This window comes from Spermophilus citellus (assembly GCF_964194105.1).
Source record: "Spermophilus citellus genome assembly, chromosome: 2".
Lineage (NCBI taxonomy): Eukaryota > Metazoa > Chordata > Mammalia > Rodentia > Sciuridae > Spermophilus > Spermophilus citellus.
In genome coordinates, this window is record NC_138183.1 from 15,592,615 (window position 1) to 15,619,314 (window position 26,700).

Sequence of the window (26,700 nt, forward strand, 5' to 3'; positions counted from 1 at the left end):
TAAATATTTCCATTGATTCCCTGGTTGTTTATTAGCTAAGGGCTCCAAATAGCCCAGCACATAAGCATCCAGGCTCCAAAACCAATCAGTTTAAATGTGTACCCCGCTTAGGCCCAGACTGTTCCCGCCAATGAATGTACTAATCATGGCTCAGAGTTGTTGTTCAATTTTCCCGCGCCTCAAGATGATTTGTTCTGATGTATGCAAAGCCCCCCACCCTCTCCAAAAAGTGTACTTAAGCTCTGCTTGACCTCTGCTCTGGGCTCTGGGCTGCTCTCCTTTCTCGAGTGGGCTCGGAGCCCTAGAATGCTGGTTCAATAAATCCCCTTTTGCCAATTGCATGGAGCTAGTCTCTTGTGGTCTCTTCCTCCGACGTTTCGCCGGTAACTTACAATAGAAGCAAACTTTTTTTTTTTTTTTTCTGTTAGCTTTTCCTAGTATTTCCTAAAGACTCTGAATATGCCAGTTACATTCTACAGTGCACTGTGATTATTTAGGCATAAGTTCAGCTTCGCAATTGACTCCAGGTTTCTCGACAGCAGAAACCCGGCAACTTGCTCATCTCGGATTCTTTCGTGCCCCCTCACATTCAGGAGACACTTAAGAAAGGTAGGTTTCTGCAGTTGCTGAGCCTCTTCTGAACCCAAAGCACCTCGGATTAAGGGATTTTAACTCTTTTGGGATTTGGCAGGAGAAGTCAACAGAAGCTTTTGAGGCAATAGCAGTTGGCACAGAGTCCTACATAAACAGGGCAAAATCTTATCTTTATTTAAGGAGTGGGAAGTGGAACTTCCATTCCACCACTGAATGTTGATCTATATTTATTATATATTTCTAGAAATTAAAGCCCATTTACCTCCTTATTTATATCCCATTTGACTTCTTCTTTCTAATTTCTTTAGCTCAAATTTAGAAGAAGCAACTTATAAAATCTAACTTTAGGTGGGAGACCAGAAAAGTCACCTAATCTTGAGGCTTTACAGCTGGGGTTTGAGAATAGACATTCATGAATGGGGTTGGCAAAGAAGAATTCATTAAAATTCTATGCAAAATTTTGTAGGCATGTTTGTGCGCTTTTTTTTTTTTTTTGCACAACATGAAGAGTTCAGAGCAATTATGATGCTCTTAAAATGAACTGTGACTTTAAAAATATTGTCTAATTCTTCATAGTATGAATAGGGTGTTGTGAAATATCCCATTTACTTAGTTAATGCTCCTGAAAAGGTTCTACACAAGAATCACCCTAAGGTCTACAGACAGGAAGTTCTTTCTTAAGTCTACCCTAATCTGTAGCAACTCCTCCCCATGCAAGCCCTTGGTAAATTCAGTGGAAATAGCAAACAGCTGCTCACCAACACCCACCCCAAAGAAAGAACAAGACATTTCTCACATATCTCAAGCTGCTTTAAATGTTCTTTCTTTGGCAAAGAGGAAAAAAAAAAGAAATATATTTTTGGCCTATAAACCTTTTCCCACCCGTGTGTATTTCTGCAGAAATGTTATCCATATGGTTCTGATTGCTTTCTCCATAAGTCATTAGGAATGCTTTGCACTAGGAACTTTTCTGATGACCAAGGAGTCTTTGGAGACATTTTTAAATGGCCCTCTTAGCCTTTCTTCATAGAAACAGGGAAGCTAAACAGCCAAATGCAAATGAACTAAGGACTGGTAAGGTTGGAGTTTTATTCAAAACCCAGAAATCATCAGGCTCCGGTGAGTCTTAAATCTGTCCATGCAAAGTCTTCACCCCCTCCTCCAGGGGCAAGAGCTACTAAATCCTCCATTGGACAAATTATGCAATGAACCCAGCCATTTAAGTTTATATTTAGGGTTGGGTGCAGTGACTCCTGTAAATTCTAAGATCTTCTAATCATTCCAGGGCTTCTCTGTTATCTCTTAAGATACATTAAAGATTTTGAACTTGGTCATGGAGGTGGAATTTCTGACTCCATCACTGACTGACTAGTTGTGCTTCAGTATGCTACCCAAGTTTTCTGGGGTCCAATTTCCTATTATGTAAAAATGGGGTAGCATTATCTATAACATACTTCATAACACTTTGAAAATTATAAGCAGTGATATAGGGGCCGTTTCAAATGGAATTTCTGGTGCATGAAAAAAGTTCTCTCTAACAGTAATTGGAACTAGGATGGGATCCATGTTTCCAGAGGGAAATATTGACTATGTCGGGTGGAGGAAAGAAAGGAAAATATTCCACAGTGTTATGTCTTTCCTAATAAGGCAACCAGATCATGATCCACCTTGAGAGACTGATTTCTAAGGTAGAGCTGAGGAGAGAAAACAGTCTACATGTTCATCTACACGTGAACCTGCCTGCCAGGTGTTCAGAACTGCATTACCAATAATGTACTGTTGCCTACTATTGCTGAAGGAGACAGTTCTGAGATGGAGGGTGGTGGAGAAACAGAAGAAAATGCAGAAAACATGCATTGAGTATGTGAAGGAGAAAAACAGGAAGAGGAACAGTACAGAAAAAGAGAAATAAAGGGGAGAGAGAAAAAAGGAGAGAAAGGAATAGGCGATAGCAACCCCAGGCTCCATAATGACATGGATGGAGAAGCAGGTGTACGGTGAAAGTATTTCTTCATAGACTCAAAGTCAAAGTTGCCCCTGGAACCACTGGCCAGGATCCGAACCTGCTCCAGATACCAAGGGAAGGAGAAAGTTGCCCAAGAAAAAATCAGACAGACAGAGAAATCACCAGCCTGGTCAGTGACCTGAGAGCTGTCCGTGGTGCTGACTTCCTCATTTAGAACAGAGTGAATTAGAGGAACCCAGAACTGGTTGCTGCTCCCTTCCCTCCCCTCCCTCTCCTTAGTCCTGCACTCTGGAGACCCAGGGCCATCCTGGACATCTCTGTGTCTTTCCCCTCTTTTTCTTCTTCATTCTTCATTAAATACATACATTTACTCAAGTCCCCAGAGCATCACTCAAGTATTTCTCTTCATTTTATTCCAAGACTCTTCTTCCACCTTATTTCCTTAAAGGCCTTCTTAAAAGTCACATCTCTCTCCTCTCATCCTTTGGATAATAATAAAGTGATTATAATAGGAATCATAATTGCAGAAAACATGCATTAAGCATTCACTAGGTGGGAGGGATCTTTTTATATGCTTTTACATACATTGGCTCATTTAAATTCCACATCAACTCCCTTACATAGATAGTCACATTATCCTAGTAAACATGAAAAATCGAGGCTTAAGAAGTATGTAATTTGGCCAGCATCCTGTAGCTACTGGCTTTGCACCCCCTCTTGAGCCTGTACTTTTGAATGTGGGTTCCTTTAAATTCCCCAACATTTTGTCTTTATGGTTTCCTGCTCCTCCACTCTGTTAGTTTCACGGCTGCTTCCCACCCTGGCTTAATGTCTAAGGGACTAGGAATGTGCATTGCTGGTGCGGTTTAAATCACAAGGGAAGCAAAGTAAGCACACGTACAGAATATGCATCGTGTGGGCATTCCGATCGCCTGAGGGCCTTCTTTTCTGCTTCAGAGAGAGGCCCAGTGTCAGCAACCCCAGCCGGCAAGCACCTGGGGCTCAATGCGGAGTCTGGCTGTCTACATTCATGTCTCAGTCCCTGTACCCTCGCCTCTTCCGTGCCTCTGGTGGTCTCCAGAGAACTTTGCGTTCCCCTCAGCTTCTCATTCCTCCATCCTGCCCACGTAGAGAAGCGCTTGCTTAATTCCTGGGGGTTACGTGGGCTCCCGCCGACACAAGGAAACACAGTCTCCAACACAGAGAGGCACAGACACAAACGGACCCACATGGGTACCTCCCCGGAAAAAAGAAAAAAAAAAACCCACGCTCCGATGGGTTCACGCAGCCCCACGAGTACCCGCATACTCAGAAACACTCGGGTACTCGCGACGCACGCAGCTACAGACACGCTTAAGAACACCACCATTCGGGATCTGCGCACACACACAGCGTCGGTGGATGCTCAGACCCCGAGACGCACCGCCCCGTCCCCAGACCCAGGAGACTCCGGGGTGGCTCAGCCTCAGCCCACCCAGGCCGCCCCTCCCTCCGGGCGGCCTCCCTTCTCTCGGCTGCCTTCTCTTCCTCCTCCGCCTAAAGACGTACAAAACACTCCTCGGAATAAACCCGGCGCTCGGCTCCTCCCTCCCCGCCCCCCGGCAGCCGCTCCCCCATTCATTTTAGCCCGTCTCCGGCTAAGTCCCGCCCCCTGCCTGGCGCGTCCTCCGCTGCTCCCCGCCCGGAGACCGCGGCGCACTTGGACTTCCCTCTCCATTCGCCAGCCGCCTCGCTCCCGGTCCCCACGGCTGCGAACTGATCTGGCGCGGGGGGAGGAGGAGAGCGCTGGCGAGAGTGGGAGAGAGCTGGCGAGAGAGCCGGAGCCAGGAGCCGGGAGGCACAGGGAGTAGTGACCGCCTTCCGGAGCCGGGATTCATGCCTGTCCTCGGGACCAGCGAAGGGGACTTTACGGCTGAGTATGAGCCAGGCTGCTAGGAGCCAGGTACCCCCACTCCTGCAGTCCCCGCGCCGTCCCCGGTATGCGAGCTGGACGCAGGGCTCTCCCAAGTTCCCACCGAGCAGAATAAAAAGCGTCCGCCTGCAGCTCTCCGCCAAAGACGGACATTGACTCCAGGTAAGGCGGCGCCGGTGCAGCGCCCCGGAGCCCCGCTGCCCTTGGAGAGGGCCCCGCGCCGCATTCGGGGCGCCCCGGCCGCCCCACTCCCCGCGGCACCCTCATCCGCTCTTCCCAGGCCACCGTCCGCCGCCAAGTCCAAACAGGTTCCGGGGAGGGGGGGTCCCTGTACGTGGGGCTCCAAGGGTTAAATGCGGCTTTTAGTAAAGTGGCATGTGTGCCCCCGCGCGCTCCCGACGTGTGCACCATGGTGGGAACTTGATGTGGTGCTAGTGTGTGTCTGCGTGTGCGGCGTCGTTTGCGTTTGATGCATGTTTGTGGTGTGTGTGTGTGTGTGTGTGTGTGTGTGTGTGTGTAGGGGAGGGGGTGAAGAGAGGTCCTATAACCTACTTACGGCGCGATATGTGTGTGAGCATGTTTATATGTATGTTTGTATGTGTGCGCTTGTGTGTCTTTTTAATTAGGTCTCTCCAGCTTACACGAAATGGGATCCTTACTATAGGATCACGTAGCCATCGGGAAACCCGCTGTGGACTTCCTCCCTGGGCTCCGGGCTCGGGTTTGGCGAAGATGATAGGGATATGGATGGCATCATATTTAGCCCAATGTTGGTACCCTTGAAGGAAAATTCCTCCAAAGGATGGACCTTCTACACACTTGGACACACCGTTTAATATGAAAGAGAAATGACCAAACCCTGAGGCAAATGAGATGCTGTCACTTTAAATTCCACACTGGGCAGACTCCAGAATTCTGATGGGAATTTGGAGGCACTGGGTAGCCTGTGATAGAGAAGGGGAAAGTCAGCGCGGTGGGCTTCTTATCTGGGGCTGGGCAAGTCTGGGATAGAGATGTGCCCTGTCTCTTGGTTTAAAATATCTCAGCATAAGGACATTTCCTGTTTCTGGTGGTTTTGGGGGAGGATCAGGGCAAGTTTATGTGGTTCTCCCTCTGGGAAGGGAGAAAACATCCTCTGGGGACTTGCTTGTCCATCACCATTGCATGGGGTCTCAGAGGAAATTTCATGTAGGGGCAGCTCTGCAGCTCTGGGTGATAGGAAGGCGATATCTGGGGCACTTCCCTAAGACAGATTTTTCTTTCCTTCCCCATCTCAGGCAGGCTTGAGAAGCCCCCCGACCCCAGCAAATCTTCTAAACCTGTGTCCCCGCTGGAGTTAGAAGGATACAGGGAGAAGGCAGAGGTGTGTGTGTGTGTGTGTGTGTGTGTGTGTGTGTGTGTATGTGAGAGAGAGAGAGAGAGAGAGAGAGAGAGAGAGAACCGGTTGGGGAGACTTAAAATTTGGGAAGGGACCGTCGGTATTGAGCCCATGATAGAATGTGGCGGTAATTGACTTAAACTGCTGTCTGGTTTGTACCTCACACCTCTTGTTTAGCTCCAAAATACTGCCAAGGGCAGGGTGGGGCGTGGGAGAATCTCTTTTAGGAAGACAGTTTCGGTCCAGGCCCTCTTTCCTTTTTCTTCCACCTTTTAGGAGTCTTCCTAGGTAAGTCCCTTGGCCACCTTGGCTAGGTACTCTTGGTCTTGGGCTCTGGGGCCAGCCATTGATTTGATTCCCGGCTGTCTCTAAAAGGCTTGCCCTACTCAGCAAAAATGCTGAGTTTTACTGCTGTTAGCATGGCTTCCAGACTCGGCAGCTGTTACTTTCTCAAGGTAAGAGGCAGCCGTTCTGCTACCAGGCAGCAAAGCCAGGAGAAGACAAGGCTGAGAAGGTGGAGCCCAGCTTCGTGTCTACCTCAGCTTGAAGGGACCACCAAAAAGGGTTTGAGAGAAGAAGAAAAAAACATAGAAATACACTTGGCTTAAACATTATTTATATATGTATATATTTGTCTTCTGGGGTGAGATAAAAGCAAATGTGTGTTTGCAGGAACCTGCCCCAGTGAGTGGGTGGCTGTTCTACCTGCAGGCACTTGCAGACATACCATTCTCTGGCCAGAGGCAGCTACCTCAGGCTGAAGCCTTCACATTGCCACAGAGAATCTGCTTTAGGAAACTCCAGTTAGAGCAGAGCTGCCTGGTTCATTTTGGGTAGGGGGTGTGAAGGCAGAGGAGGAGACCCCCTGCTGGGAACCACTCTCATTTTCTCTCTCTTCCAATCCATAGATGATGGAAGCTGGAAGGAATATGAAAGACCAGACAGGCAGGACTCTGTGGCCCAAGACAGGATGAGGATCTCCTAACATTCTCTAGGGAATTGGTGGCATGCCCAGAGTTAGAACCCAGGTTGCCTGTCAGTCATATCAATGTCTTTCTCTCAATCACCCTGCCCAGGGATTGTGTATTGTTCTCCACCCTGCCTGGCCACCATGTTCCCACCCAAGGGACAGCTGCTTGTCTTTCCCTCATCAAACTTCTCATTTCAAAGACGTGTTTCAGAACTTCTCCATCTGGAAATGTGACCCTCGAGAGAAATGACCCAATGTGTCTCAATCACTGTTCCCCATAGGTAGGCATATCCGTGCACATATCAGACACACACACACACACACACACACACACACACACACGCAGTGTCTTTAGATAATTATACACAAGCAGGGAACCAATACTGACTATGACTGGTAGACAGAACCCATCAAAGCATCTGTACTAAGCCCGAGCTTCTTTATTAAGGAAAACTTTGCTTTCCAGAGTGCTAAGTGCACACCCACCCATCAGTGCAAATACTTCAGACAAATTAATTTCTTTATATTAATTAGAATCTGAGCCCCATATGTTTATTCATTTTGCAGGCATAGGAGCACAGGCAGGCACGCATGCTTACAGGCACTCACGCGCACATGTGCTCACACAGGTCCGGAAACCTTTCCTACTTGCTGCACTCCCAAAAGATATTTGCGACCTCCACATCAAATTGGGTTCCCCCTTATAAAGGCATCTCTCAAACTAGTATTGGGACTCTTAGTTCCAGGGAAAGGGAGATACAAACCCCTGTGAGTCAGAGGCCCTTTAGAAGTCAGAGTCAGGCTCACTTACAAGTATGCTCTCAGTCTTCTAGATGCTCTTTTTGGGGGTGCAGGCAAGTACTGGGAAGCACAGGGTTTTAGGCCCAACTGCTATAGTCTTTTCCACGCAGGTTTTTCCGGGGCTGAATGGCACTTTTGCTCCCAGAAGGGGGAGCTGTGACTCCATTTCAACCAAAGAAAAACAGCAGAGAGATTCCAAATCAGCTGTTGGGCCCCTGTTGAGTTTAGAAGGCCCAGCTCAGGCTGCAATGAGTACATTTGTAGCAGTATAGGTGGAGATGGTAAAAACACCCTTCCCTGTTCTGTTCAAGTAGGACATCGCTTTCTTAGTGCATTAAAGATTTTATGTTATTGACCCAAAAGTTCTCTTTTCTCTGAAAAGGTCTTTGTCCAAAGGTCCTTCAGTTGTATGAGGAGACATTTTATGATTGGCATCCTCTCTCTTTCCCCTCTCAGTTCCTTAGATAAAATGATCAGCATGTATCACCTAGATAACCACTAAGGTTAAACATACCTGGTCCTTCTCTTCCTGCTTCCCCTTTGCTAAAACCCAAAGTTGAACAAATCAATTACCAAACTGCAGGTGACCATACTATCAAGATGGGGTAATTTGAAAAGGACAAGTCTTCAAATGTCATTCTTCAAATAATCTCCCTCATTGTTTTCCATTTTAATCCCTTATTATTAAAAATAATGAATCTCTCTACCATTCTTTCCACCATTTCCTACCTTTAGGGTTTACTTTGTAAAATGCTATCCATATTTTAACATCTAGCTCAAATAACCCTTTCAAGAAGACTTCCCAAGACCTTATTCTGGAATTAATCTCTTTCTTCCTTCCATTGCTACATAATTTTATCTGAGACTATTAAGCTTGTCTCCGTTTTCCTGGATTGCACCGAGGGGATGGGTCTGTCTTGCCCTCGTCAGTGTTCTTCTTGGGAGCCTCTTTGTATCCCCAGGGACTGACACCAGTGGTTGCTCTGTAAACATTTGCTCTGGCATTTCATGTCCAGGCTCAGCAGCAGCTGTCATCTCTCTTCCTCTCTCTCTCACTCACTCTCTCTGACAGTTGCTTCATATTTACTCAAAGCCATGTTACTGTGGCTTCCAAGTAACGGCTCTTATACTAATAATATTGTAGGGATGTTGATCATACAGACAGAAAGTTATGTCCTACTTGGAAGAGAACATTACCCCTACTATGTTCCCAATCTTTCATTCTGTTCTCTCCTTCCGTCTCCCTTCTCACCCAGTAGGGCAAACACCGACCGTGTTTCAGAAGAGGAAAGTGAAGCTCATGATGGTGAGGTACCTTTCCCAAGGTCACATAATGAGCAGAGCATGTGAACCTAAGTCCTCCTCACTTGAGCATCTCTGTGCTTCCCTCTGTACAATTGAGTTAATGGATGGCACATTAGATGGGTTTATTCAATGGCCAAAAATAGCAGATACATATTATTAACTTTTTGAAATTGATGGTATGAAGGTGTCATGGAGTCATTGGATGAAAAAAAAAATCTCAGTATTTTCTTTGAGAAGTTTCTCTAAAGAAACCCCTGATGGTTTTTCAATAACTGAACTTTCTTCTTATTCAGGAATCAGAAATCCTTTTGGTAACAACACTCCATTTTAGTTTGAGTCCTTTTGGAGCCCATGAGTTCATTACCACACAAAGAAGTCTATGTTGTATTTGCACAGCTTTGTTGGAATATTTTCTTTTTCTTTTCGACTTTACCCTAAATCGGCCTTCTCTCTATATGTCTCTGAAATCACACAAATACAATTCTCTTTCAGTTTTCTGTTCTTCACATAATATGCAAGCATAATCACATAACTCCCAAGTTTTCTTTTTCCGAGAAGGGCCTGTCTTCACAGTTCTGTCTCCTGTAACATCCTTTTAGGAGGCCTCTGACTATACTGGATATTGTCCTATGAATATTCTCTATTTTATCTTATTTTTTAAAGGTTTTTGGTTGTTGTTGTATTTGTAGGTGGACACAATATCTTTATTTATTTTTAATGTGGTGCTAAGGATCAAACTCAGTACCTCATACATGGTAGGCAAACGTCCTACCACTGAGCTACAACCCCATCCCTTACCTCATTTTTAAGGTTTAGAAGGCACAAAAAGGGGGATCGACAACCTGAAATTGAGGATTAAAAGAAAGCATTAATTTATTAAGGTACTCGACACATACTTATTGGGTCCCTGATATTTGGAAAACATTGCTCTAGACTAGCACTGTTAAATAGAACCTTCCGGAATAATTAAAATGTTCTCTGTGATCTCCAATATGGTAGCCACTTACTGCATGTTATTAGTGAGCACTTGAAACATCTCTAGTACTATTGATAAACTGAATTTTTAATTTTATTTAATTTGTATTGATTTTTATTTTAGTTTGCATAGTTATATTTGGATAGTGGTTACTGTATTGAACAGTGCAGGTCTAGACATCAGAAACGGAGCATGAATGTGGCCCTATTTTCAGTGGAGCTCATACTTAGTAGGCAGAGATAGATAATAAATGAGTAAGCAAATAGACTAGCACAATAGTGTCACAGAAAAGAATTGGGGGAAATCTGCTAGAAGAGAATGTGGTGATTTAACCCGAGGTAGGTTAGTCAGGGAAAGCCTTTTCTGGGCAAGTGGCATTAGAGCTGAGATTGAAACGAGGAAGAACCAGCCATGAGGTTGCGTTGAGCAGGAGCATGAGAGGCAGAGAGAAAGATGACAATGTGGTATCACCCAGAGGGAGGCTGGGGATGGACTGAACTCTACGTGGCTGAGGATTTGAATGAGAAGGAGAATCATGATGAGGCAGGCAGGCATCAGAACCCACAGGCCTCAGAGAGGTAAAGACACGGCATCTCTCCTGCACTACAGCCCTGGTTGGGAAGCAAGTGGTGTGAGACCTGAGGAAGTTTGGAAGTTGACAGAGGTTCATCATCAGGTTCTCATGATGGGTTTTCATCCTGTTCAATTTCAAACCGTGTTTAAACAAGTTCTTCTAATCTGAGTTCGTAGGCCTACTTTGAGTGTCATACCCTGGAAATGCCCAAGTCTAAGGAAGGGGGAGGAATAGGAGTCAATTGGGAGGAAAGAAAGGAAGAGAAGGAAGACCTGGGGAGAAGGTGATTGCAGTGAGACTGGAGTCAGTTTCACTTGCCAAATATTAGGGATCTTGTCTGTGAAAGGCCTTGAACAAAGTGACTTAGGGGCTACATCACTGAGTCCAGCCAGGTGCTGGCCATCGAATACGAGAGGTCTGGCAATCCCTACGTAATCATCACGCATAATAGACCAATATCACCATTTCCCAATTTCTGTGAGAGCGTGGGGAGTAGAAGCCAAATCAGTAGAGAAAGTGATGATGAAGATGGTGACGGTGTCAATGATCAGAGACCGTATCCTTTCATTTTAGATCCCCGTAATTCCAAACCTCATACAATAGGAGCACAGGAACTCGGGGCTCTGGCCACTGCATATCTAGACCTCCTGGGGAGCCTGTGTTCCCCTCTGTGGGCTTGTCTTTGTAAATTGGGAAGGACCTCATGTAGCTTGACCTCACTGAAGAGGTGTTGCCCAGCTCTACAGAAATGCTGCGAGACACAGTTGTTGTACAATCAGAAAGACATGTGCATGGTGGCCATATGTCACTATAAAGTCTAGATGACCTCTCAAAAATGAGCAAATCTAAAAGAAGTCATACCTCAGAGCACAGAAAGGGATCCAAGACAGGGTGGCCGAGGGGGATAGATAGATGGTTATCTTGTGCTGCTGGTGAAGTTCTTAATATCTAAGTGATTCAGTGTTGCCACGAAACCCAGTGTCCTCCTGGTACACAGAAGGCTGCCTGGAAATCCATAGACAATCCTTCCTACTGAGGGGGCAAAGAAGACAATTAAGAAGATAATGAGGCCGAGGAGAAGTGAAATTAATTTTTTTTTTCATGAGAGTGAAGGGGATCTTTGTCTCCCAAGACAACTAGCTTTTGGATATTGCAGGTGGCCTATAGGAGAATAGATGAAGAAGAATGAGTGTGAGAAAGTTAAGAGCAGTAAATGATCAGACCACCCTGCCATCCACACACATGAGCAGGGAGCCCAAGGAGGAAACGCCATAGATCATTCTGCACGAGTTCTGCTCTCAGCGTGCAGTGGTTTCTCATGGGGTGCAGAGCTGTGTGCAGGATGCTAGGGCCAACTTGGGAACAGCTAAGTGATGGTATGCCCCCAAGGGTGCAAGTAGATTCATAAGGCAATTAACAAAGGCAAGATGCAGGGCTTTTTTTTTTTTTTTTTTTTTTTTGGTGTAAACTGCAAAGGTCGGAACAGCGGGGCTGCAAGTAAATGACCCATCTGAACAGCTAGAACTCTTTGTAAGGGTTAATTCAATACTGGCCCCAAAGGGTTTCTGAGAGATAATTTATCTAGCCTTTTAAAGGTCCTGCAAATGAGCCAGTGGGAACCTCTCGGAGAAAGAATGGATCCTGGGGGGTAAGGTGGAGGAGCCCAGTTTCAGATCACAAGTGGATACTAGATACTGACGGAGGAAGGGCAGACATCCAGTATACGAGTGAACCTTAGAGGACCCGCCCTACGAAGTGATGAGTTGTCCGGTTTCCATTCTAAAATTTAGCAGTCTGCAAAAGTAAATGAAACTCTGGTGGGCTGTGGAATCACAAGAGATCTGGAAGCCCCAAGATCATCCTGGAAGTGCAGTCTGAGAACTGTGACAGAGACAACTGGCTTTAGTAAGTCCGCTCTGTTTGCACAGTGAGAGGTAAACTAAAATGCTCATGGAAGTTGATGAGTTCTGAGTTCATTGGCACCTTGTAGGGGAAGGACCAACAAGGAGCCGTGCTGCTACTATAAAAACATCTGCACCAGCACAGTAGCCATTAAAAAAAGAAAATCAGCACTTTGGTGTGTTTAGGAGTGTAGGGGAAAGATTGAAAAATAGATTACCCGGCAAGGCTTGGTAATACGGTTTTGCTGCTGGGACACATTTTGGAGACATGACTCTTTTAGATGAAGTGGTCCTCGTCAAATGCCATTTCCAGAGATGGCCAAGGATGGGGAGGGATGAGGGGGATCATAAAGAATTTTATTCTGAGTGCATAGCAACAGAACAGCATCCTTTAAAGTCCAGTGAAGCCTTACAAATGATTTCTGAAAATATTGCCAGGTCAGCCTCAGTTTTGCTTATCCTTTCTCTTTCCTGACAGTGGAAATTATGCATTTATGGAGAACTCGGGATCTTCATCTTCGGCCGGATTGTGACTGTACTAAAATCATTCTTGCAGTGGGAAAGTGTATGGGCTAAGGGTGTCACATGTTCTTTGTTCTGTAATGGATGATTGATATAGATTTCTTGTTGAATCTTCTCAACAAGCTCACGGGTAGTATCTCCCATTTTAGAGATGAGGAAACTGAGGCACATAGAAGTGATACTACCTAAGACCTGTCAACAATGTGTTATTCAAGATTTGAGCCTATTTCTATGTGACTTGAAAGGAGAGAGGTTAAAAGCTTCAATGCTCGCGTTTGAATACCTGCTTTAGTAACTATCTGACCTTGCTCTTCCATTCAGTAGCTATCTGACCTTAGCCAGATTGCCCAATGCTCCCATGTCAGTTTTCTCATCTGTAAAAGAGAATAAGAATGGCAAGTTTGCATAGAGATAATGTGGGAAATTAATTCATTTACACACTAGGTGCTTCACACAATGCGTGGCAGATCATCAGAGCTATATAAGCATTTACTGCTATTGCTTTCTGTGGTTGCCCTGATACACCCTGTTGTACAAAAATAGCATTGCCTGCACTCCTGGGGTGTGTTTTCACTCTAGAAATACCCCACGTGAAAGAGATTACTATTAGGTTCAAGGGACTGCCTTGCTGTTTTAATCAGCTTTTTTGCTGCTGTGACCAAAAGGACTGACAAGAACAATTTTAGAGGAGGAAAAGTTTATCTGGGGGCTTACAGTTTCAGAGGTCTCAGTCCATAGATGGCCAGCTTCATTGCTCTGGGCTAAAGGTGTGGCAGAACATCATGGTGGAAGAGTGTGGTCTAGGAAAGCAGCTCAGAACATGGCCACCAGGAAGCAGAGAGAGCAAGTGCCCCTCATGAAAACAGCATGTATACCCAAAGGCATGCCCTCAATGACCCATCACCTCTAGCCACACGCTACCTGCCTACAGTTACCACCCACTTAATCCTCATCGAGGGTTTGATTTACTGATTAGGTTAAGATGCTCATAACCAAATCAGTTCACTCTAAACTTTCTTGCATTGTCTCATAATGAGTTTCTGGGGGACACTCATATCTGAACTATAACATTGCAAAGGAACTCACTCATCATTTTTGTCAACACCCTCCCTCCCCATCCTCCAGGGTAGCATGTGACACTTAGGAGATACTGAGAAAGCAGGGAAGGTAGAGAAGTATGCAAAATTACTAAGGCAGGTTTTTAAATTTCAGAAAACAGATACAGACTTAAGGTCATCTGTCCCCAGAGCTGAAAATCATCTTCCACACTGTTCAGTTTATTTTTCACTTTTGTTTTTGTTGTCGTTTTGTTTCATTGTATACAGAGACTCTTCTTTCTTAAGATCCAACAGTATCTATGTTGATTTGAGAACCTGAACTCCCTGCAGCCCATCTCACTGTGCCTTTTTGCATGGCTTTCTAATCTATTAGTGTGCTTATCAGGTGTGCATGGGAGGGTGGCAGCCAGATGTTGCAAGATATGGACAGGGTGCTGGATGCCCTGGTGTGATCTGGTCTCCTCTTCCTCATGAGTCAGTCCACTCTTCATCACTGTCATCACTTACTTTACCAAGAACTCGCACGTCTTGACATGATTTTTATAATCTCATTAACCTTTATATTAACACTTTACAATTGGAACTATTCTTCCATTTTCCTGGTGAGGACATTGAGGTTCAGAAATGAAAGGACCCGCTCTAAGTTATTAAATTGGTGGTGGCATCAGATCTCAGCTTGTGTGTGCTATTGGTCATTGGTAATGTTATTACATTAACGTGCCTTCCCTCCTTCCACTAGTCTAAGGCATTGTCCAGCGGTCAGCAGCTTGGTGGCTTGCCACAATCAAGGTTGATGATTGCTGCTTGGTCCCAGTTGTCTTGGGCCAGGTCAGCCATTGCAAATCTCACCCCTTCTGTTTTGCATTGCCCGGGATTCTGATCTTATATATGCCCAAATGAGAAAGGCATCCATCTCACATGTTCTAGGAGATGTTATAAATGGAGCTGCTGGAGGGAGGCTTCTTAAATCTCCTTAACAATCTGCATTTTACTTTCTCTCCTTCTTTATCTGTCAGCATCATGAATATCTTCCACTCTTCCAGTGCTTTCTGGCTGCCAACTTCATAGCCTCTTAAAATAGTAATTTAACTTCACAATGCCTCAGCAGGAAACCTTAGCTTAGCCTGTTTATTTGTACCCATAAGTTGTAAAAGTTCAAATGCTGCTGAGACCAGGACCAGTAGTCATAGAATATGCTACTGTTTACCACGGAACCAGAGTCAGGTGCCAAGATGTTACTTTTCTTGGGGATAGAACCACCAAATGCACTTCTGACTACAGTAGTGCTTTTAAAAGCAGTCAAAGAAAGAGGGTGGAGGTGGCAGGAATTGTGGCAGCCAGATGTTGCAAGATAATGTATGTACATTTTTCTGTATGTGCATCTGTCTCTCTTCTCCTCTCTTACACCCACACATGTATATGTGGAAAGAAAGGAATACTGAACATGGTTGAGTATGGGAAGGAAAGATAGAGAGAAGCAAGTCCAACGCCAGTTTCTTTTTTCTTAATAATGGGACATGAAGCCAGAGATGGTCTGGAGATCACCTACGATCAGAAGATGGTTTGGAATAGAACTTTCAAGTCACAATGGAATGGGGAACACATGTGGTCAATATATTTATTTAAAAAATATTCTGGTTCCTTAAAAATCAATAGCAGTGGGATGCCAAATACTATTACCAAAGTTTTGTTTTGTTTTGAATGTCACTTCCAATTTGGACATTCATGCAGGGAAAAGGACACTTTGGTGTAGTGTTGGCGGTAATATGTATTAAATGCAGAGTCTTTTTATGAAATGTGACTTTTATTTTTTTTTCATTTTAAAACAAATGAAAAAGCAAACCTTGTTTACTGAGCACTTCTTCTGTGCCAGACGCTGTTCTAAGTGGCGTGACAAAACCAAGACCCCCATCCCCATCTTGGAGCTAACACTGTAATTGAGGGAGAAGATAATATATAAATAAACAAGTAAAAATATATTATGTGTCAGATGGTGATAAGTGTAATAGAGAAAAATAGAACGTGGTTGGAGAGGGAAGATGTGGGGACAGATGGTGAGGTGGGAGAGGGCTTGTTGTTCTGCGTAGATGGGAGAGGGAAGCTTTCATTGAAAGGCTGACACTGGAGCAGGGCCACCAGAGGAGACCAAGAGGGCGCCAGGTGGACACAAGAAGGAAGAGCATTCCAGGTGAGGCAGTCAGAATAGAGTCCCTGAGGTGGGACTGTGCACACGAGGGAGAGGGTGTGGAAGGGGCAGTGTGCCTGGGCTGGAGTGAAGTAGGGGTGAAGGAGGAGCCCCATTAGCAGAACAGGACTTCATCTTAATCTTGAGGACTCTCAGCTCTATCTCTCTCTATCTCTGTCTTCATCTTTGCCTCATCTCTAAGGAATTCCCCATTCTAGGAAGTCAGTGAATTAGATGTGCACAAATTTGTGAAGAAGGGATGTTATTAGAACTTTTGTGGAAAAACAAAATAAAAAAAAAACCAAAAGAAATTGTATAATGGAATACTGAACAGACTTTGAGAATGGTATTAGGGAAGCACATGTGTACATTTGAAGGCAGCATCAAAATACAGAGGCTCATCTGTAAGGTGGGCCTTATATTATATTATATCCGTAGGCACTTAGCAATGCACCTCATATACAGTAAGAGTTTCATAAATGGAACTTACGACATTTATTGATGTCAACCTATTTGTTAGTGAACTGTTAAGTTAAAGAATCATAAGGTCAAAACACCATGGATAGCACCATTGATTGTTTTATAAAATGCACCTATTTAAGGGTGGCTTTATTTTGGTAATGGGTTATGAGTCAATTCCATCTTTTTCTGCTTACCTCTATTTATAATATTCTGTAATGAATGTGCATTACTTGGGTAATCAACATTTTAATTAGTAGGATGTGGGGGATCAGTGAGAAATTCGAGGTAAGAAAAGGAGCCAAAGCAGGATAAGTACATGTTTTAATGCAGAGTTTTCTACATTTCTAAGTTATGCATCCTAAATCAAATTCAAATAGTATATTTGTTTTTCTGATTTGACCTTGGCCCGAGCAATGATAGTCCTAAAAATTGAAGATTTTCTAGGTGGTTTATACTTTCTATTGAATATCAGAATAACTCTCATACCCTTTAAAGGAACTGCACCACCTCTGTATCACCTGGAATCATTTCCCATCTGGTGGAACCTTGTGCTTCAGTTCAGTAGCAGGTAGGTGGCAGCTTCCTCGGCATCAGGAGACTTTTCCTCTCACGCTCTCTTCATTTTGAATTTTGGGTAAATCAAATCCGTTCTCTAGACCTCAGTTTCCTCCCTTGTAAATGAAGGTTTGAGATTCAAGAGAGGCTCTGAGGAATGTTCTGCAGCCCACCTCAGGAGGAAGGAGGGGTGGATCAGATGAGACTGGATCTGAGACCCTCCCCAGCCTGCCACCTGTGTCAGAACAGCTCCACTTCATCTGCTTGGCTTTATTACATTTCTGTATTTGAATAAGAGGCTTCAAGGCTTTAAAGAAAGCTCACAATCATTGCCTTAAACTTTAAATTGTCTCTCCAGTGGACTTTTGAGTGATAGAGGCTGTCCTAGATTAAACCTTTGTGCTGAACTCTTTGCAGACCACAGATGACGAAGGCGCATCCCAAGGGTTTCGAGGGAGGAGAAGACATGTGAAAGATGGCACAGAGGGAGCCTTCGTCACCCTTGTCTTCATAATGCCTGGCATATAATTGCCACCAACTGATGAAATTAATTCTAAGAAATATGTGCTCCATTTACGATAGTATCTTATAGAAATGAAATGTTTGTACAGGAAGCCTCAGGAATACATGCATGTTAGTTCACGTTGCCCAGGGAAGTCTGGGCAGGTGGTGGCACTGGAAATGGGCCTGGAAGGATCTGGACTTCTGGAAGTGGAGAAAGGGGGCCTTCTGGGTAGATGGAATGGTGGACTCCAAGACATGACCTAGCTGTGTTGTCTTACATCACAGAATCATAGAATGTTAGGGCTGCGCTAGAAGACATGTTAGGATTCATTATATCTGTCCTCTTCTGACAGATAAAGACATTAAGACCCTGACAAGGGGGACTGTCTTGGCAAAGGTCACATTCTTACTTCAGAGGACACTAGACCTAGAACACCAGGTTCCAGCCTCCCCGTGTGCATTTGTTCCCGTGGCATAGTGTTTTTACGTCATTGTTCACGGTGCTCTGCTGCTTGGAAAACTCAGAGACTGGAGAGACTTTGTGATTTACCCTCTTGGAAATCATAATGTATATGTGTATTCAAGGCTTGGTCAAGTGTTGTAATAAAGGGAGCTTTCACGTCTTGATGTCAACTTTCTGAAAATTGTTTGAGTTTAGAATTTTGACTTCACACACACACACACACACACACACACACACATATATATATACACATATATTTAAATTTAATTCTTATTAGTAACCTGCATAACGCACTTTGGGAAGTTCTAACACTAGACAAGTCAATCTTCTCTAGAAAAATAAGAATATTATACATGTGAAATTTTTTATACAGACAATTTTGGTGATATACATTATTATAGAAATGATGATCATATAAGAAAATTGTCAAAGACTAGTAAGAAGCTGGGCGTGGTGGCATATGCCTGTAATTCCAGTGGCTCAGGAGGCTGAAGCAGGAGGATCACAAGTTCAAAGTCAGCCTCAGCAAAAGCAAGGCACTAAGCAAGTCAGTGAGACCCTGTCTCTAAATAAAATACAAAATAGGGCTGGGATGTGGCTCAGCAGTTGAGTGCCCCTGAGTTCAATCCTCAGTACCAAAAAAAAAAAAAAAAAAAAAAAAAAGTCTAGTAAGAAGGAAAGTTTCCGAGGTTTAGTGTAAGCTTTCTTACGGGGAGTCGCTCCAGAAAGCATTCTAAGTCCTAATTTCAAATCAAAAGAGAGCTTTATTTACCTGGCCAGGGACTGTAGAGACACAAGCTCTGTGATAGGACAGCAGCTTCCTGGTCCATCCAAAGAGAATATAAGCAGAAAACCACAACTCAGTGACTTGCTTATCGTCATGGAAGCTAGCCAATCCTAGAATTTAAAACATTGATAAGTGGGACCTGTGGGCTCTAGGCAGGACTGGACTTTTCCAGTCAGCAAGCAAGTGACAAACAGAAGCTAAAAAAACATTAGCTTTGCAGTTCAGTTGACCACAGTCCTGGGTTCAAGCATGTGCTGGATAGTCACATCCTGAATTTGGGCAGGGGTTGGCAGGTCAAGAATCTACTTCAAAGTCATGTAGACCCACAAGGGCATTTAAACCCAGGATTAAATAGGTTTAATCAACCACCATTGCTGCATCCTGAGTAGGGTACAATTTGTGGGGTACAAAGTACAGAAAGACAATTTTTTTTAAATAAGGAAACAGCTTTCATTTCAGTTTCTCAGAAACAGCTTGTAACAGTTTTCTTGTAGAAGGCAGCAAAATGGAGTCTTAGATCTGACTATGACAGTTCTTGCTTTATAATTGTCTTATCTCACTTATCAAAATCTTATATCTATAATCTGTATCTTTTACTAATCTATAACCTATCACTTACACTCTTATTGGTTGTATTTCAGTTCACACCATGACAGCTTCAACTCTCCTTCTTTCCCTTCTTCCTGTTTATTTTATTCCTGAAATCTTCTATTCTTCAAAAAAATATATATGTATGTGTATGTGTGTGTGTGTGTGTGTGTATATATAAAATCTACTTTGTTCCAGGTTCTAGAAAGTCTACCATGAATAGAGTATCTTTCTAATCAGAAGCTACTGTCAGCTCCATAAGATGACGGATGTGCAGCCCGAGATCGCACTGGAGCTGGTGCCTTGGTTGGGGTACCACAGCTGACTAAGGCTTAGAGAGGTCAGACTGTGGGTGCTGAAGGCTGAGGAGCCAGCTGGGGAGGCCCGGAGGCCCTTGCAAATGGAGTGGGAGAGGAAGCAGTCAGTGAGTCTGCAGAGCATGCTAGGGGTGCGGCTCAAAAAATAATCTAGGGTAGAGCACACGAAGCCTCAGAACTCAGATTAAGTCATCTCCATTGAGAAAATTGCTGAGAACTTTTAAGACTGTGCATTGACTTGATCAGAGATGAGATGGAGAAAAATAAGTAGGTGGGAGAGGGCCGAGGGGAAGCCTGTTGCCCTTTAGTAGGTTATGGTAGTGGTCCCCGTGCCAGATACAAGCTGTCCTTCTAGACTGGCACAGTAACCGGGAAGTGGATGGACCCAGGCGATTCTGCGATGGTGGGACAAGGGAAAGGGAGGGATTGAGAGCGGCTTTCTCCAAGGTTGTGTCAGATCTAGGCCCGCTCGCTCTAAATAGTGCTTCCAGAAACAGCAGGGTCTCAATTATCTCACCGTGGGCTGTGAAATTCTAAAAAAAAGTTCTCCAAACAAAATTAAGTTTAATTTGCTTTAATTGAAAAATAAACACATGCCATGTACAGCACTCTCAAGAGGAGGAAAAAAAGGGCTAGAAAATGAAATGAACAGTTGGGTGTGGAAGGCCCAATTATTGGATATCCTGAAATGGAAATTGGTATTGATTGAGAAAATGAATTTAGAATTAAATTCAGTTACAGGATGCGTAGGCCTCCTCTCTAGGCTTTGATTTTCTTAATTTTTATTTTTTTTTTTTTGGTGATGTTGCTATTTTGATTGTTATTGAAGACGTTATGAGGCAGCTGTGGAATTAAAAAAAAAAGAGAGCTATGAACTTGGAGTCAGACTCTGACCATTTTTCTATCACAAAGTGACTTTTGGTAAATCGTGCATTTCTTAGCCTCAGGCTTCTCGTCTGTAAAATGGGAGTAATAATGCATACGTCACTGAATTCCCAAAAGGCTTAATAATTAGTATACATGGAAGTTCTACATAGTTAAGAGCTGATGGAGAAGGAGGAAGGTGTGGAGGAGGGTGAGGAGGCATTGACCAGGAGGCAGGGGTAAGAGTGCTTCAGTGAGTTTAGGTGATGCATTCTCCCACAGAGGGCTTATTGAGAGGTATGATCAGGCGGTTCCCTGGAAGTTGGGATACAAGTGGAGAAACCTCTGAGGCTGGCCTCAGGGGTGCTGTCTTCTAGCAACAATCTTTAGGCCACAGAATGGAACCCAGAGTCCGATGGGGTGGAGGGTGGTGGCTGGCAGACCCTGAGCTTTGCTCTAAGATCTCTCCTTATTCTTTCTTTTTATGACCCTCTGCCTTCCCATTAGACATGCGGCACTTGACCCTGACTTGGGCTCCTCCTCCTCGTAGGGAATGGCATGACAAACTTATTCACATTTGGGGGATAGCACTTAGAATTCTAAGCTCTCATTGCCAGCTTCTTAATAATATTGACATCTGAGGATCATAATAACGAGAATGTTAGAGTCTATCAAACTTTAGAATCAGAGACTCTTTGAATAGTGAGGACTCAAAGTCAGAATCTCATAGACTCTCAGAATGGAATGTGCATACAAAATAAAAGAATGAACCAAAATAGGAACAGGCATCCCATCTGGGGGGTGGGGTTTGGAAAAATGGGTGTTTCTCTTTCCTTATATTTTTCTGTACCTCTTAAATTTCCTGTCACGAGCCTGATTAACTTTTGCAAGCAGAAAAACAATTCTGAAAAATTAAAAAGAAAATGGTGATTTTTCTAAAAAAAAAAATCCAGACTTGGTACCAAATCTTAAAAATAGAATCATGGAATCAGAGTCTTTCAGAAGGGAGTGGTACTTTGTGGTTATCTGGTCGACCTTCTTTCTCAATTCTAGGAAAATACTAATAGAGCATTAAAAAGGTAAGTGATCTTGAGACTGAATACATGTGCAAAAATGTCTAGGAGGAAAACACAAAGCTTAGTAAAAGTCTGGTGAATATACTGGCCAAACTGGGGCACTAATGGCACAAACAGGTGGAGCTTCTGAATATTGTAAGATTGCTTGGAGGGCTGAGTGTTGACTTTATTGACACCTAAGACAAACACTTATCATGAGTAATGGAAAGCTTGAAGCAAAGCAGGATTGATGGCTTTGCTCACCGACCATCCCTGCTATAATTCTTATGTTGGCTAAACCTATCCTTGCTGTCATTTTAGAAAATATTTCCTTAAATATCCATCTTCTTTTCTAGGACTGTAAGCTCCAGGAGGGTAAGAGTGATACATGAGTTTCTAGGACTTCTCTGGTGATTCTAGAAAAGTGCTTTGCACAGCTGGGCACTTGAGACATCTGTTCCTAAAATCTCTTCCCTCAGAGCTTCCTCTTTTAGACACATGCTGAGCTATTGTTGATCTGTGCCCTTGGTTAGGTTCGCTCTGAAGCATTGATTTGTGTAGTGAGAGCTGCTTCTTAAAGAACCTGCATCTGTTTTGTGTGTGTTCCTTGTTTCTTTCACAGTCCACATTCTCTCCCAGGACCTCAAATCCTAGTGCCGATTTTGACAGGTACAGGAAGAACCTGGCTGGGAGGTTTGTAGTCTGAGCGAAGCTCTTTGATACCATGGAAGCTGCTTAAGTGAGTGAGTGTGTGTGTGCATGTGTGTGTGCTACTCACATAAATTGTGAATTTTGATGTTTTGTAGGGGAGTGTGTGATTTGTGTTTGCATGTATTCACAGATTCCTACGTATGATCACGTGTGAATAAACTTGTGTTGAAATGAACGTGCAATAGGCATGTTACACATCTACCTGTTGACAAGGAGCATACTTTGTTAATGGGTAAGATGTGAATGCATACCTTACTTCTGACAATGAAGTGGTGTCCATGAATGTTAATATATCTGATTTTCCAATGATGACTTAGGTATTACAGTTTTTATTTTGAAGAGTGTCAACAAAGGCTTTTAAAATTGAAGTGACTAGGGCTGATATTTAAAGTGAAGCTCATATTTTTAAGTGTGCTGGTGTTGAGTACTGGGGTATGTGTGTGGGATATACATTCATGCACATGTGGAACATGCAGGCATTTTTACATGTACTTCTTAATGCATGTGTATATTAAGTGAATATATGTGTGTGTATATCTATATCTATCTATGTGTGTGTGTGTGTGTGTGTGTGTATATATATATATATATATGTATATATATATATATATATATATATATATATATATATATATATATAATTAAAACACTATATTCCACCAAAGAAAATGGAAAATGTGTGTGATTGATTTGAGGATTGGGGGAGCAGGGGAAGATGAACTGAGTCATATGGGAAAAACATCTAATTGACAGAAAATGGTAATTTAGTATCATTTTGTCCACATTGCTGACCCAACTGTGTGCTTTTCAAGGATTCTGTACCATAAGTTATTAATCCCCAAGAACTTTTTTTTTTCAAAGCATGTTCATTCAGGCTCTGCTAGGCCCACTGAATCAGGGGTTCACATTTAGGGATCGTCTCGAGTATTTTGTGAAATTCCTCTGGCAGCTCTGAAAAGCATCACTGGCTAAGAGCCTCTGGTCTGACAGCCTTCATCCAGAGCAGCAGTTCCCAAACGCTGATGTGCACCCCCAGTTCTGTGGCATTGATTGACAGGCAGGATTCCAGCCTCCAAGGTCCTCAGAGGCTTGCTCAGCAAGTCTATGGTCAGGACTCAAAATCATTTGAATAGCACCCAGGTGTGTCCGTTTCAGGTTATCCTGAGACTGCAGTTTGTGAGTCACTCATCTGGATGTTAAAGTAGACTTGAAAGATGGAAGAAAGCAGCAAAAGAAAGCAAATGCCAGAGGGTGTTCACAAAGCAGAGGCTTTAGAGGAAAAAGAGATTGGGAAGAGGAATGTGGAGGAAGAGGAAGGTCATAGGACTCTTGGGGTGATTATTTTACCAGTCTTCCAATGACAATAGGACCTGCATGGAAGGATCTCTGGAACAGGCCATTTTTCTGTTCACAAGTGATGAAATTGAAGCTCAGGGTTGATTTTCTTGAAGAGACTCAGGTTCAGGGCTGGGATCTGAATCCAGGTTTTCCTACCTTTCCATCCACTTCCCCTTCATGGTTCCCTATGCTGGGGGTTTTCTCTGCCTAAGACCTGAACCCACATAAATCTTCTGCTGTCTCACACCCAGCTAAACCACATAAACATTTCGCATCCACTACGCTGACGCTCGGAGGGGCTGAAATAGAACTTTGAAATTCTCCTTCACTTTTAATTAAAAAAAAGATTTAGGCCAACCCTGGGTTCCCAGTTCTATTTAACTGAGACTGCTTTTAACCGTTGCTGTATTTTTATCATTGCAAATGTGACGCACAGATCCATCTTCCTTGCAATGCTTCTTGGTTTCTGCTCCATCTGTTGAAGAGAAAACATTTGCAGAAATCGCTCGGCTTCTCTCCAAGGGCTGAAACTTCAGTGCTAGCAAGGAATGCAGTGCAGGAAGTGGGGCTGAGCACTAGTGAAAACCGGAAATGGCTGAATTTTTTTTCCAGGATCTTTTTGATTATCATTTTCTCAAACTAACATTGTTCAGTGTATCCAGCCAGGCCCTCATGTTCCCCAGTGTGTGCGTGGAGTGCACCTACAGTGTAGCTTAGTCTAGATCCCATGTGTAGGTCTGCATCTAGATGTACTCCCACTCATTCTGAGGTTTTTCCACTTTCTCTTTCAATGGATTCAATGGATTCATCAGTTCTGTCTCTTTTTTTTTTTCTGTCCCCTATTCTTGGCAATCTCCTATATTAATTCTCCTATTAATTCTGAGAACTATATTTGGTGTGGAAAAGAGCATTGGAAGACTGGGGTTCATGTCTTTGCTTTTATACATTAACTTTGCTAAGTCTCTCAAAAATCTCCAAGTCCAAATTTCCTGTAAAAGCCCCAGGAGGTGATGAGGATTAAATGGTTTATTGGAAGCACAAATGCATTGCAAATTGTGAGGTGCTACACTCATGCTCTACATATTAGCAAGTCATTCATTTGTTAGCTGATTTTGTTTGCTTGTACATTTATATATTTGTTTATTGATGGATCATTTGCTGGATGAGCACTATACTGCAGGAACAGCCTTGCTATATGAAACTGAGGAGGATCAGGTGAAGTTCATATCCTCAAAAAGCCCACAGGTATGACACCTTGATGTGTTGATCTGGAGTCATGGAGCCTGCTGTTTCTTCTTCCTGTGGGGTCTAGGGATTCCTCAAAGAGGGAAAGGTCTTGAGCTGCATGTGAAAGAATGAAGGTTCCCACATCCAGAATATTGACAGTCTATATGCTGATAAGAATGTGGAGCATCAGGAACTCTCACTCATTGCTGGTGGAAAGCCAACATGGTACTGCCATAATTACAAAAAATAAGCACCCTCTTACTGTAAGACTCAGCAGCCATGCTCCTTGATATTATCCAAAGTCAGTGAAGACTTGCAACCACATGCAAAACATCACACAGATGTTTATAGCCACTTTATTCATAATTGCCCAAACTTGGAAGCAATCAAGATGTCCTTTAACAGGAATAGGTGAATTAATAAGCAAACTTTGGTACATCTAGATAATGGAATATTTTAAATATATATATTTAATATATCATATGTAATATCGACATATATATATTTATGTCAATATTACATATGATAAGTGTACACACACACAAACACACATCAAGTCAGGAAAATATTGAGAAAACTTTTGTGCATATCCCCAAGTGCAAGAAGTCAATTCTAAAAGGTTACATAACACAGAATTCTAAATACATGATATTCAGGAAGAGGCAAAACTGGAGACAGTAAATCTCAGTGGTTGTCAGGGGTTAAGAGGGAAGGGAGGATGAATAGGTCAAATGCAGAGAAATTTTAGAGCTTGAAATTATTCTGTATGATGCTATGTTGTTGGGTATATATCATTATATAGTTGTCCAAATGCATGGAATGTATGTGGAACAGAAGTGAACCTTAATGTAAAGTTCAGACTCTGGGTGACAAGAATGTGGGTTTATCAGTGGCAACAAGACTACCACTTGGATGCAGGATGATGATAAGGGGAAGGTTCTGCAGATGTGCAGGGGGAGGGGACATATGGGATATCATTGTTCCTTTCTTTTAATTTTGCTGTGAATCTAAAGCAATTTTTTTTAAAAAGTCTTTCAACAAACAAACAAACAAAAAAGGATAAGGTTTTATTAGACTTGAGATGGGGATAAGGTAGGAAGAACATTCTAGAGAAGGAGCAATTTGGGGAAAAAAAATGGCAGAAGGGTCCAAGAGATTTGATCAGCTGAAACTAACTGCAGGGAATCTGGAAAGCAAAAGTAGAGAGGCAGGGAAGCGGGTGGAGAGTGAAATGTGGGGAATAACGAAGTTAAGTGAAAGCAGACAATGGCTCTCATTTAGAGGTGGGAGGAAGCCACTGATGGAGGTGTCTTCAAGGAAGCAGCCGGCTGACAATGATAGCTGCCTTCTACCAAACACTGTCTATGACAGACACTGCATTAACTTAGGTTTACATTCATTATTTCATTGTGCACTCATACAATGACCTGTGTGTACAAGGTACAAATTGACTGATGAGGAAACCGAGGTTAAGAGTTGTCATGACTTGTCCACATGGGTAGCTGGCCCCAGGTTGGGAGCCAAAGCCTAGTGTCTGCTTGTGGACTCTGCTTTCAAGCTCCTCACCAGCACATAGACATTTTAGGACTCTCTGCAAAGCTCTGGGAAGGAGCTGGTCATGGGGGTGATGCTGAGCCGATAAGGGATGGTGGTTAGTCCTGAGGGTAAGAAATCCCTTAGAACTGAA

At 43.4% G+C, this 26,700-nt stretch overlaps 1 protein-coding gene across 1 annotated transcript in view; it reads left to right on the plus strand.

Annotated features, from left to right (window-relative positions):
• Positions 1 to 4,372: 4,372 nt before the first annotated feature.
• BRINP1 (BMP/retinoic acid inducible neural specific 1) overlaps positions 4,373 to 26,700 on the plus strand; it is a gene marked incomplete at its 3' end in the record, with an annotated part of 168,622 nt that continues 146,294 nt past the window's right edge. Inside the window, exon 1 of the mRNA XM_081280556.1 lies at positions 4,373 to 4,634. The remainder of the gene's footprint in view (positions 4,635 to 26,700) is intronic.